Below are 12,581 nucleotides of genomic sequence, written 5' to 3'. Positions count from 1 at the left end.
TTACATTAGGTACCACTAAATTAATTTCTCATGAAATTTTCCAAATATAATATTATTTATTTTTAATGGACATTTAGGTCAAAAGACAACTCGGGGTGTCAAATGACCACAATGCCCCTGTTCAGGTTGCATTCCCAATTTTTTGATAACACCGAGTTTTGTCCGTTTTTCGATTTCTCACTTTTCTTTGTACTAATTATTTAATTTTTCTTTGATATTTCTAATGATATTTATACTTCAATAAATATTTATTTGAGTCCTAAAAATATTTTCCAGGGTTCCCCGCGGTCCATGGCTAGTCAACGGTCCACGTCGTGACTTCCCGGTGCGGTCACCCATCGCTAGGGTTCTCGGCTCGCTTAACTTGATTGCATTTCTTTGCTATTACTTTTCCTTTGTTTTTCTTGCATTTTCGTTTCTTTTATTTCATTATTTTATGTCTCCTCACTCATATCGAAGTGTAGTTCTAGGCATCCTAGCTGTCCAGACAACACTGATCACCGGAACAGTAGTACGCACTACCGAACATAGGGGTGTTACAATTCTTCCCCCCTTAAATAAATTTCGTCTCGAAATTTTTACCTGGCATTAGTCTCTGAACAGCTGTGGGTGCTGTCTTCTCATATCCTCTTCACGTTCCCAAGTAGCTTCCTGGCCTGAATGATGGTTCCACAGCACTTTAACCAGGTGTATTTGTTTATTCCTCAGCTGCTTCACCTCATGTGCCAGAATTTTTATGGGTTCTTCCTCATATGAGAGGTCTGGATTTAACCCAATCTCCTCAATCGATAGTACATGAGATGGGCCAGATCTGTACCTCCTTAACATGGACACATGGAAGACACTGTGTATCCTTGCTAGCTCTGGAGGTAATGCCAACCGATATGCCAAAGGACCCACTCTTTCCAGAACCTCATATGGTCCGATAAAACGAGGACTCAGTTTCCCCTTTCTGCCAAATCTCATAATCCTCTTCCAAGGAGAAACTTTGAGGAATACTTTATCACCCACTGCATACTCAATATCTCTTCTCTGCAGATCAACATAGGACTTCTGACGGTCTGATGCAGCCTTGAGTTTATCTCTGATCAATATAATCTTTTCTTCTGTCTGCTGAACAATTTCTGGTCCAATCATCTTCCTTTCAACTACTTCATCCCAACATATGGGAGTTCTGCACTTTCTGCCATACAAAGCTTCATATGGAGGCATCCCAATGCTTGATTGGTAGCTGTTGTTATAAGAAAACTCAATCAAAGGCAAGTGTGTATCCCAACTACCTTCAAACTCAATCACACAAGCCCGTAGCATATTCTCCAATATCTGAATAACCCTCTCGGGTCGCCATCATGCATGGGTGGAATCTTTGTCTTTGAAGTTCAATCTAGTTCCTAGGGCTCTCTGAAGACTACCCTGAATCTAAAAGTGAACCTAGGATCTGCATCGAATCGATTGATACTGGCACTCCATGCAATTTTACAATCTCATATATGTACAATTTGGCCAATCTTTCCAGGATATAATCCATCCGAACTGGCAAAAAGTGAGCAGACTTGGTCAATCTGTCAACTATAACCCATACTGCATCATGACTATTTTGTGTTCTTGGAAGTCCTGTAACAAAATCCATAGTTATTCGTTCCCATTTCCAATCTGGTACTGACAAAGGATGTAACAAACCAGCTGGAACTTGATGTTATGCCTTTACTTGCTGATAAGTTAGGCATTTGGAAACAAATTCAGCTATATCTCTCTTCATACCCATCCACCAGTAATGCTCTTTCAGCCCTCTATACATTTTAGTTTCACTAGGGTGCAAAGCAAAAGGAGACTCATGTGCTTCCTTCATAATGATTTGTTTCAATTCCACATCACTAGGAATGCACACTCTACCCTGATGTAGTAATAAACCATCATCTCTCACAGAAAATTCAGGTTTCTTGCCCTGCTGGACTTCTTTCAGTAGCTTCTGATATTTTTCATCATTACGCGACCACTGATCGATCAATCAACACCGGCTGTACATGCCATGCAACTCATCATCCCTCATCATCAATCTCTAAACTGGCATGCTGTGCTTTTAATTCATATACCATGAACAAAGGAGAAACTCTGAGACTTGCCATAGTCTTGCGACTTAAGGCGTCAGCCACCACATTTGCTTTCCCTGGCTGATAGTCTATTAAGCAATCACAATCTTTAATGAGTTCTAACCATCTCCTCTGCCTCAAATTCAATTCCTTCTGGGTGCCCAAATACTTTAAGCTCTTGTGATCTGTGTAAATGTAGCATTTCTCCCCATACAAATAGTGTCTTCAGATCTTCTGAGCAAAAACAATAACTGCTAGTTCTAGATCATGTGTTGGGTAGTTACTCTCATGCGGTTTCAGCTGGCGTGATGCATAAGCAATGACATTCCAATCTTGCATCAGTACACAGCCTAACCCTGTTAGTAGTATGCCCTAGAGCATATCATTTAGTATGTATCTTGTATATATTTTATTAATAAAAGGCATTTCCGCTTTTCTATTTACATAATATATTTATGTGTAATAGAAAAGGTCCATTGATATTTTGTTAGAAATATTATTCTTAAGTTGTTAAGAATATGAGTGAATATTTCTAGCACAAAGTATCATAAATAGGTTCACAATCAAGGATACTTCATAATAAGGACATGACTTATCCAGAAAGATTGTATCCATGTTTGTTCCCAAGTTATTTATATGAGATATAAATAAGATGGAATGGTGAGTCTCATGCCATATAACAAACATGATAGGCACTTATACATGATAAGTAGGCCGAACCAGTGACACTTATGACAAGCACATGGAGTTTACTCTTGTCAATGTTTTGTCATAAATCATATCAGTGCATATAATCTTTAGACCTGAGATAGCACAGTTATCTTGTATATAGGTAGTTTGAGTTTGATACTGCTTTTATACTTGTACTGTGTATGGGTATATGGGCATCTGTTGGCTCCTACTAGTTATATATGGAGGTAGGTGTTGATCAAGATGGAATCTGTTCCTCTAAGTAAATAGAGATAAAATCCTATGTTCATTTTATTGTTCTTGATGTTTCAAGTTCCTGGCCAGGACAGATAGATTTATTCAGAAAAGAGTTTCTGATGAGAAAATCTTTTTAATCAAGAACTGGAATTAAAAAAGAACATAATATTCATAGCAAATGGAGTTTGACATAAACCATGACTCCAGCTTGAGTTGGGATTTTATAACAGAGAGATTCTAATGCATGGTAACATATGATTATAGGTTCATTTAAGGTAAACCTTATTACTAATTGGGTGGCCATGGCATGCTATGCTAGGTGTTAACCATGGTCTATGAGGTTCATAAAATGATTTAGAGAAATCATTTATGGTAAGAAAGAGTTCTGATGATATTAAGAGTTGATATCATGTCTCATTGCCAATTAGTGATGAGCCTAGTAAGTCACACACATACACAAGTTATCACCTATTTAAATATGATTTAATTAATTAATTAAAGAGTTTAATTGATTAATTAAATAGGTTTGGTTTGCAATTAGATTGCAAAGTCCCTAGCATGACTTGAAACCAAATCTAGATTATTGGATGTATAATATAAGTTAAATTTATATTTAAAGTGTTTATGTGACACCCCTTACCCGTGTATAGTATACCCGAGTAAGTAATGCCACACGGTGTACTGGCACACTCTAATATACCTTACTTAATTTGTGTCATGCTTTTGAAGTTAATTTATGAAATATGATTTATTTTAACCATTTATCAAAAGTATTATTCATTTGAGGTTCTGAAGACTTTAAGGAAAATCCGGCGGAGTACCGGCTAAAAATGGAGAAAACAGTTCTTCGGAACCTGTTAAAAACACTTCCAATGTACAATTTCATTCATTCTCAACTCCAATATCATCAACAAAACTCAATAATTTGTCAATTTCAGGTCTCAACAACCTTTTCATTTCTCAAAACATCCCTTTCTCAGGGTTCTCATATATATAAACAACCATTATATACTCAAATTAATACCATACATGACCATAAATCTTTATTATTTACATGAACCTCAAAATACATTACATAAATCTCAAATACATATGAGAAAATAAAAAGTTAATTACAAAATGACAAAATGACATCTAGTGTCCTACCAATGCACTGCAGGTGACGAGGTGACACGGACACTGAGCAGAACTGCCGGATGGACTCACCCAGTCTGTGGTCTACTGGGCTCGCGATCGGGATCTCCAGTACCTACGCGTGGCAAAAGCAACGCGCTAAGCAATAATGCTTAGTGGTGCAATAATATAATAAAAGAAAATAGCAAGAAAATAAATGTGTATAGAATGTGTATGCTTTCTTTGTTTGGTATTGATATATTCATTGTTTCATTAACGTTGTTCACTTTTATTCATTTGGTTGCCCCAAGTAACCTACACTAGATGACTGGATGGATAACGGGTAACCGCACTTGGGTACCTAGTACCTCGGGCGTCACACCATCGGTCACATATGTATCTCCGTGTGCAATGAGCGGCTAACAAGCTATAAATAATATCAGGCACAAGGCCAAGTCTCAATACAAAGTCAGAATGGCTAAAAGCCATGAAATCACAGAATGGCATTTTTGCCATGTGCAGTACTGCTAACTGAACCCTATTGGCATGCCAAACTATCCAAACCAATCTTGTTAGGTATACTAGGGCATTTGAAACTTTTAAATTCTTCAATTTGTGAATTTCAACTTTTTTGGTGTCACTATTCATCATTGGTCAACAAAAATGTTTACTTTTAGAATAAAAATGTGTACATTGACTTTGGCACTCCCAACATACCACATTTGGTGTTTAAAACTTGTTGGCATTAAGTGTTAATACCATTTCAAAGTGTAAACCCACACAAGCAGAATTTTCAGTTTTGGTGAGTCAACTTCACTGTTCCATTGGATACTATTACTGTTGGAATTTGAAGAAATGTAAAACATGAAAGTTGTTCCTTATTTTGTCTAGTTGAATTTCCTTTTTTGAATCACTCCATTTGGAGTTTTGTAGCTCCAGATATGACTCAAAAACCCAAGCTGTCCGGATATGCATTCTGCAGAAATTTACCATATCTACAGTGCATGAATAGTAAATTGAGTCACTTGGTTGAATGGGTTCTGGCCATAATTTGGGGTAGGTTCCTTCATGAAAGTTGTTTGTCTATGTCTTAACTTGTTGCTGCAAAAAGTTCAGGCCAATTGACCAAATCTACAGTGAGTTATGGCCAAATGAACAGTTACTGTTCATTTGGCAAATTCTGCAGAATTCAGTACAGGGTATCCGGATTGTGGCTGAGTTTTGACTCTTTTGCTTTGGTCTTTTGGGCATGGTTTCTTCAGCAAAAATGTGCCATTATAAGCCTAGTTTCATGTCCAATTGGCCAAACATCAATTGGACTAACACAGCCCAAGTTATGGCAGTGCAAAGGGACTGAATTTTCAGTCCCTATGCTGCTGTCATAGGGCAGTTTATACCTTGACTTTGCCCCACCATTTTTCAGTCCCATTTATGGTCAACATATCCAAAATGGTCACTTATTGACCATTAGAGTGTTCTTTAATAGGTTGGTCAGCCAAGTCACTTTTTCATGCTTCAAAACCCTAGTATCCAAGGCAATTTACCCATAACCCTCCATTAGCACCCTAGTTCAACATCTATGTAAATATATAACTTAAATATAATCTCCAACTCATGCTAAGTCCATTAAAAAAACATTCAAAACACTCCCTTATTGTTTCTTCTTAGGGCTGCCGAAATTGAAGTGTTCATACCCATAGGTTTTTTGTTCATTTAAACTACAAATCTTACTAAGTTCAAGTCCAAGATCATGGAAATAAAGAGTTTAATGGGTATAAATGCACTAACCTTGTTTAGGCAGAATTTCCAAAGCCCTAAACCTCACTTTTCTTCCTTTCCTTGGCTGCCAAAAGCTTCTCCAAGTGATATGATCAAGGTTTAATGAAAGGGGTTAGGGTTTAGTGGTGGAAACTCATGGGAAATGGAGGTAATGAAAGAAAATTTTCATGGAGGGAGGAAGAAGAGAGGATCACGTTTTTAAGGAAGAAGAAGAAGAAGAAAGCAGCTGGTTTTTTAATTGTTTAGGTCTTCTTTTATCTCTTTATTAGTTAGTCAAATAATGGCTAAATTTTGATTGGTCATAGTTTTTCTTAATGACATCATAATTCCCATTTACTTACTTTTCTTCTTACTTTTGTTTTCTTATTTTCATTTCTCATTTTTAATAAATTTTTCATCAACATTAATTCATATTTTTATGTCATATTAATTATTTACTCAACTTGACAAGTCGGCCAAAAATCACCTCTGAAGGCGAAATGACCAAAATGCCCTCCGTTTGGCTTAACGGGTCAAAATTGTCTGTACCGATTGAAAAATTTTTCTAGGTATTTTCTTGGCATTCTAATGCCATGGGAACCTCAGTAACCCTTCTCTGGAGTCCCAAAAATTATTTTATAATTTTTCCCTCGAGTCTAGGGCTCCTCGTTGCGAGAACCGCAACTTCCCTCCGGTTACCCATCTCTTGGACACCGGCTCGTTTGACTTGGTTGTATTTTATTTCTAAAATTTTTACTAAATTTTTCTTATTAATATTTGAGTTAATTATGGTTCCTGACTTTAGTTTAAATATTTTTTCGGACATTCTAGCTGTCCGGACCGACACCGGTCACCGAAACAGTAGGATGTACGGAGTGGTTATCGGGAGGGTGTTACAGTTTAAATATGAATTTAATTAATGAGAAATTAATTAATAGAGATTAATTAATTAATTTATATTTGATATAAATTAATTAGAAGAAGAAAATAATTATTTTGGGTTAAGAACTCAAAATAAAGACACAGGGGCATTTTGGTCATTTTACAGTGTGACACGTGGCACCATGAGATGGTGACACATGGCATAACACATAAGCTTGCCAAATGTTTTTTTAATCATGTAAGATGATTAAAATCAAGATTAAATATAGGTTTGACACTTGGCACAATGTGATTGGGTCACTTAAACCTAGAGCTAATCAAAGAGTGACATGTGGCAAGGGTTTAATGTGTTAACCTAGCTATTTAAGTGTTGTTATGAGAAAATAAAACACAACCAGCAGCCACACTCCTTTGTCACGCCACTTTGAGGTTTTTTATCTCTTCTTCTTCATCTCTTATCAATTCAAAGAGATTAGCCATCAATCTCTTGAATTAAGAACACTAGGAATTGTTTCTAGTGTCCTGTTTACATCTCTAATCTCTTAAAAGGCAAAACTTGAATTTCTAATTAATAGAAAAAGCTTTAGAAGCTGTTCAAGGGTTGCCATAGGTGTTCTTGGTGTGGACAAGCTAGAGGGACAACATCTGGTGTCCTGAAGACGAATCTCAAAGGCGCAGACACGCTGCAGTGCATCAAGAGGTTAGTGTAATCGTTCTTGATTTAATCTAGGGTTCTAAAATTAATCTGATTAATTTTAAAATCTTAAATGGAAAATACAGATCCAAAAACATATTAAAAGAGTTTTAATATGTTGTTTATCATTGAAATCAAATAGATAAAAATAAATCTTGCATGATGCATGTGACCCTAGGTGAAAATTTTTGAATTCAATGGTATAAACTTGTGTTTTTCACGCTTCCGTTCCTTCAATTGGTATCAGAGCCACTATATTTGCCATTTAGATTGTTGATTATATGATTTAATTGTGTGTTTGATCATGAGATCAAGAGTTCATTGCTGGTTGCAAAGCAAGTTGGCGGCATACTTGAAAAAATTCCATCAATGGTGCGCATGGTTTGGCTTCCATGGGTGGTTTAAGGTTTGGCTTTTAATTCTGCAATTGTTGTATGATCTAAGGCCTATTCTTTGACTAATTAAAGTGTTTAATTAGTAGTTTTTATCACACAATTAAATTATGATTCAAATCAGAATTTTAAAAATTTGTTTGAATGTGATTCAAATCTGAATTTTAAAAGTTGTTTGAATGTGATTCAAATCTGAATTTTTAAAGTTGTTTGAATCATATTTAAATCTGATTTTTTAAAATTGATTGAATAAAATTCAGATCTGATTTTTTTAAAAAATGTTTGAATGTGATTCAAATATGATTTTTTAAAAAATGTTTGAATGTGATTCAAATATGAATTTTTGAAGTTGTTTGAATGTGATTCAAATCTGAATTTTTAAATTTGTTTGAATGAGATTCAAATATGAATTTTTAAATTTATTTGAATCATATTCAAATCTGGATTTTTAAGTTGAATATGAGATATTCAATTTAATTTAAGTATGTATGTTTTATTTAATTGTTAAATAGTGATATGCATGATGGATGATCATGGACTATAAAAGACCAATGTGATTGGATTTATTTCTTTTATGTTTCTTTGGGATTGTAAATTAATTAAATTTTTTAAATTTTTTTTTTGGGCATATATTATTAAGTTTGTAATAATTTTTGGGTTGTAATTTCATTTATTTAAGTTCTTGTAAATTCGCCTTGGTATGCCAAGGATTACCATGTAATATTGGATTGCAAGAAGTTCAAGGAGGTTAAGAGCATTGGTGGGACTAGTGGGAGGAATTCAAGATCAAGTGTTGATTATGTACTCCTTCAGCAACTCTTGTAAAATGAATGAATGAATGAAATGCACTTAGGAATGCCCTGATTCAATTCTTGGTAGCTCAGAATTGAATCCCTTAGAAAGTCCATGATCATACCATATTTACTGCTTATCCATGAATGCATGAGATGTATGGGAATGTATGCAATTATATGATATATGCATGCTAAATGGATAATGTGCAAAGTGAGACCTTAATAGTAAATAGAATGACCATAAAATCTTCCAAACAAATGATTAAGTTGGAAATGCTATAATTAAAGTAATTATAACATAGGCCCTCCATTGGGGCAATTATTTTAAGAAATTTTAAATAGTTGCATAAGATGCAATTTATTTAAGAGATTTTCTTAAGAATAATTGTTAAGCATGAGATGTTGTAAATATGTAAATGGTTTAGTGGCCAATATTGGATGTACCTGAGGACATTAAAATTATTTGCATAATTACTGGCTTAATGGGATCAACTTAACTAATGCAAGATAAGTCAATAATGGATGTACCTGAGATTTTGAGCATTAGGGGCTAGGTAAAGGATTGAACCTCACATGAGATGTGATGGGCAAAGAGTTGCTCACTTATAGTTTATTGTAATTCCAATAATGGATGTACCTGAGGATGATCAATAGAATTATAAGAATTCAATCACCCACTAGAAATCCATCCAACTAGGATTTCCGTTTTCTACTTTGGAAGTGTAGGATTCGCTAAGTTAGTGGGAGGACCAATTTGATTAAAAGACCATAATCATTTTGGTTAATTACATGATACATTTACTAATTAATCTGGTTATTTTCTGCAGCTTAATTTTACGATAAAATGAGCACAAAACAACCACCACCATCCAATATCCTTGCAAGCATACTTGATCACAATAGGTTGACAGGACCTAATCAGTCTGATTGGCTAAGAAATTTGAAACTTGTCCTGAACCTTGAACATATAGGATATGTTCTAGATTCAAATGTTCCTGGTCCCTTACCTCCAGAGGCCACACAAGAGGAACATGAAACTTTGGACAAGTGGAAGGAGCATGATATGAGAGCTAAGTGCTACATGCTTGCTTCCATGAGTAATGAGTTACAGAAGCAACATGAGAACATGCAGAGTGTGAGTGAGATCCTCCTTCACCTACAAGAGTTGTATGGTGAGCACAACAGGAATGCTAGGTATGAGATATCTAGACAGCTATTCCGTATGAGGAAGTCTGAGGGACAGAATGTTGGGGATCATGTCCATAAGATGATTCGGATGATTGAGTAGTTGGAACATCTTGACTTTAACATGGATTTCCAACTACAGACGGATTTGATCCTTCAGTCCCTTCCTGAGTCTTTTGGGAATTTTGTGACAAATTTCCATATGACTAGACAGGAATGCACCTTAGCTGGTTTACTCAACATGCTGGTTATTGCCCAAAAGAATATGCCAGGTAATAAAGGAAAAGAGGTAGCTTTGGTTGCATCTTCTTCTACTGGAAAGTCCAACAAGAAGAAGGGCAATAAGAAAAAGAAACCTCAGATTCCTGGTCCTTCTAAGAAAATAGCTAAACAGAAAAGGAAGACTAAAGCTGATGAAGGCAAAGGAAAGTGTTTCCACTGCCAACAGGAAAGTGTTTCCATTGCCAATAGGAAAGTGTTTCCATTGCCAGTAAGAAAGTGTTTCCACTGGCCAGAGTATAGCAATCTAAATGAATGCAATGCCGTGGTGAAAACCAACTCAAGCTCAAAATATATTTGGCACTTAAGGTTATGTCATGTTGCAGAAGATAGGATTACAAAATTGGAGAAAATGGGAATTCTATCCTTATTGGACTCTGAGCCTGACTCCAACTTGTGAATCTTGCCTTCAGGGTAAAATGACTAGATCACCCTTTGTTGGACAGGAGCTAAGAGCTGAAAATATTTTGGAGCTAATACATAGTGATGTATGTGGTCCATTTAAAGAAATGGCTAGAGGGGGCTTTCATTATTTTATTACCTTTACTAATGATAAATCAAGGTTTGGGTATTTGTATTTGATGAAATACAAACATGAATCTTTTGAAAAGTTCAAAGAATTTAAATCTGAAGTAGAAAATCAAACAGGAAAGAGTATTAAAGCTCTTCGATCAGATCGTGGAGGTGAATATTTGAGTACTGAATTTGATGAATACTTGAGAGAGAATGGCATTGTTTCTCAGCTGACTCCTCCAGGAACACCACAACTGAATGGTGTATCTGAAAGGAGAAATCGTACCCTATTGGATATGGTACGTAGTATGATGAGCTCTACTGATATGCCAATCTCCTTTTGGGGATTTGCATTAGAATCAGCTTTGTATATTCTGAATAGGATTCCATCAAAATCAGTTTCTTCCACACCTTATGAGATATGGCATGGAAGAAAACCAAGTCTTAAGCATGTTAAGATTTGGGGTTGTCCAAATTTATATCAAAAGTGAACACCGATAAATTGGAGACCAGATCGTAAAAGGTCGATTTGTTGGATATCCAAAAGATAGTTTTGGATATTATTTTATTTGCCTACTTCACAAAAGTTGTGATAAGTAGAGATGCCACATTTCTTGAACAACAATTTGTCCAAGAAGGAGGCAAAGGAAGGCAAATAGAGTTAGAATTGGAGAATTCTGACCAACCAACAGATCAGATGGATATAGATCCATCTAGTCAACCTATACCCGTTGATGAAACATCTACAGTTGTTCCTCGTAGAACAACCAGGGTATCTCACCCACCAATGAGATATGGTTTTCTTCATGAAGAAGAACAAGAGTTGTCTACTCATGAAGAAGTAGATCATGGAGATGATCCACTTACCTATGAAGAAGCTATATCAGATATAGACTCTTCAAAATGGATTGATGCTATGAAATCCGAGATTGATTCCATGTATAAGAATCAAGTTTGGGATCTTGTTGACCCACCTGAAGGTATTGTACCTATAGGGAACAAATGGGTTTTCAAGAAGAAAATTGGTTCTGATGGAAAGGTAGAGACCTATAAAGCAAGGCTAGTAGCAAAAGGGTTTTGCCAAAGGCAAGGAATCGACTATGAGGAGACTTTCTCGCCTGTTGCCATGCTCAAATCAATTAGGATTTTATTAGCAATAGCTGCATACTATGATTATGAGATTTGGCAGATGGATGTCAAAACAGCTTTTCTCAATGGATACATTGAAGAAAACATTTTCATGGAACAACCTAAGGGTTTTGAATCCCAAAATGGTTCCAAGGTATGCAAGCTAAAGCGATCCATTTATGGGTTGAAACAAGCTTCGAGGAGTTGGAACATCCGTTTTGATGAAGCCATTAAATCCTTTGGTTTTATCAAAAATGAGGATGAGCCATGTGTATATAAGAAGGTTAGTGACAATGTTATCACTTTCCTTGTCTTATATGTGGATGACATACTAGTGATGGGTAATGACACAGGTATGTTGACGACTATAAAGGTATGGTTGTCAAATACATTCTCCATGAAAGACTTAGGGGAGGCAACCTATATTCTTGGGATTCGCATCTATAGAGATAGAGCGAAACGAATAATTGGTTTATCCCAAAGTCTATACTTGGAAAAGGTGTTAAAGAGGTTTAACATGCTTGATTCCAAGAGAGGATTGTTACCAGTGAGACATGGTATCCATCTTTCTAAAGAGATGTCTCCAAAAACACCTGAAGAAAGAGATAAGATGGCCAGGATTCCATATGCTTCGGTTATTGGAAGTTTAATGTATGCAATGTTGTGTACTAGGCCGGATATCGCATATGCTGTTAGTTTGACTAGCAGGTATCAATCCAATCCAGGTTGGAACATCTGGATAGTCACAAGAATATCCTTAAGTACTTGAGAAGAACTAAGGATTTATTCTTGATTTATGGAGGTGGAGACTTGCAATTGGATGGTT

The sequence above is a fragment of the Hevea brasiliensis genome, chromosome 2, assembly GCF_030052815.1.
Source record: "Hevea brasiliensis isolate MT/VB/25A 57/8 chromosome 2, ASM3005281v1, whole genome shotgun sequence".
NCBI classification, from domain to species: Eukaryota; Viridiplantae; Streptophyta; class Magnoliopsida; order Malpighiales; family Euphorbiaceae; genus Hevea; species Hevea brasiliensis.
The sequence above is the reverse complement of the archived record's forward strand: the minus strand, read 5'-3'. Positions refer to the sequence as shown.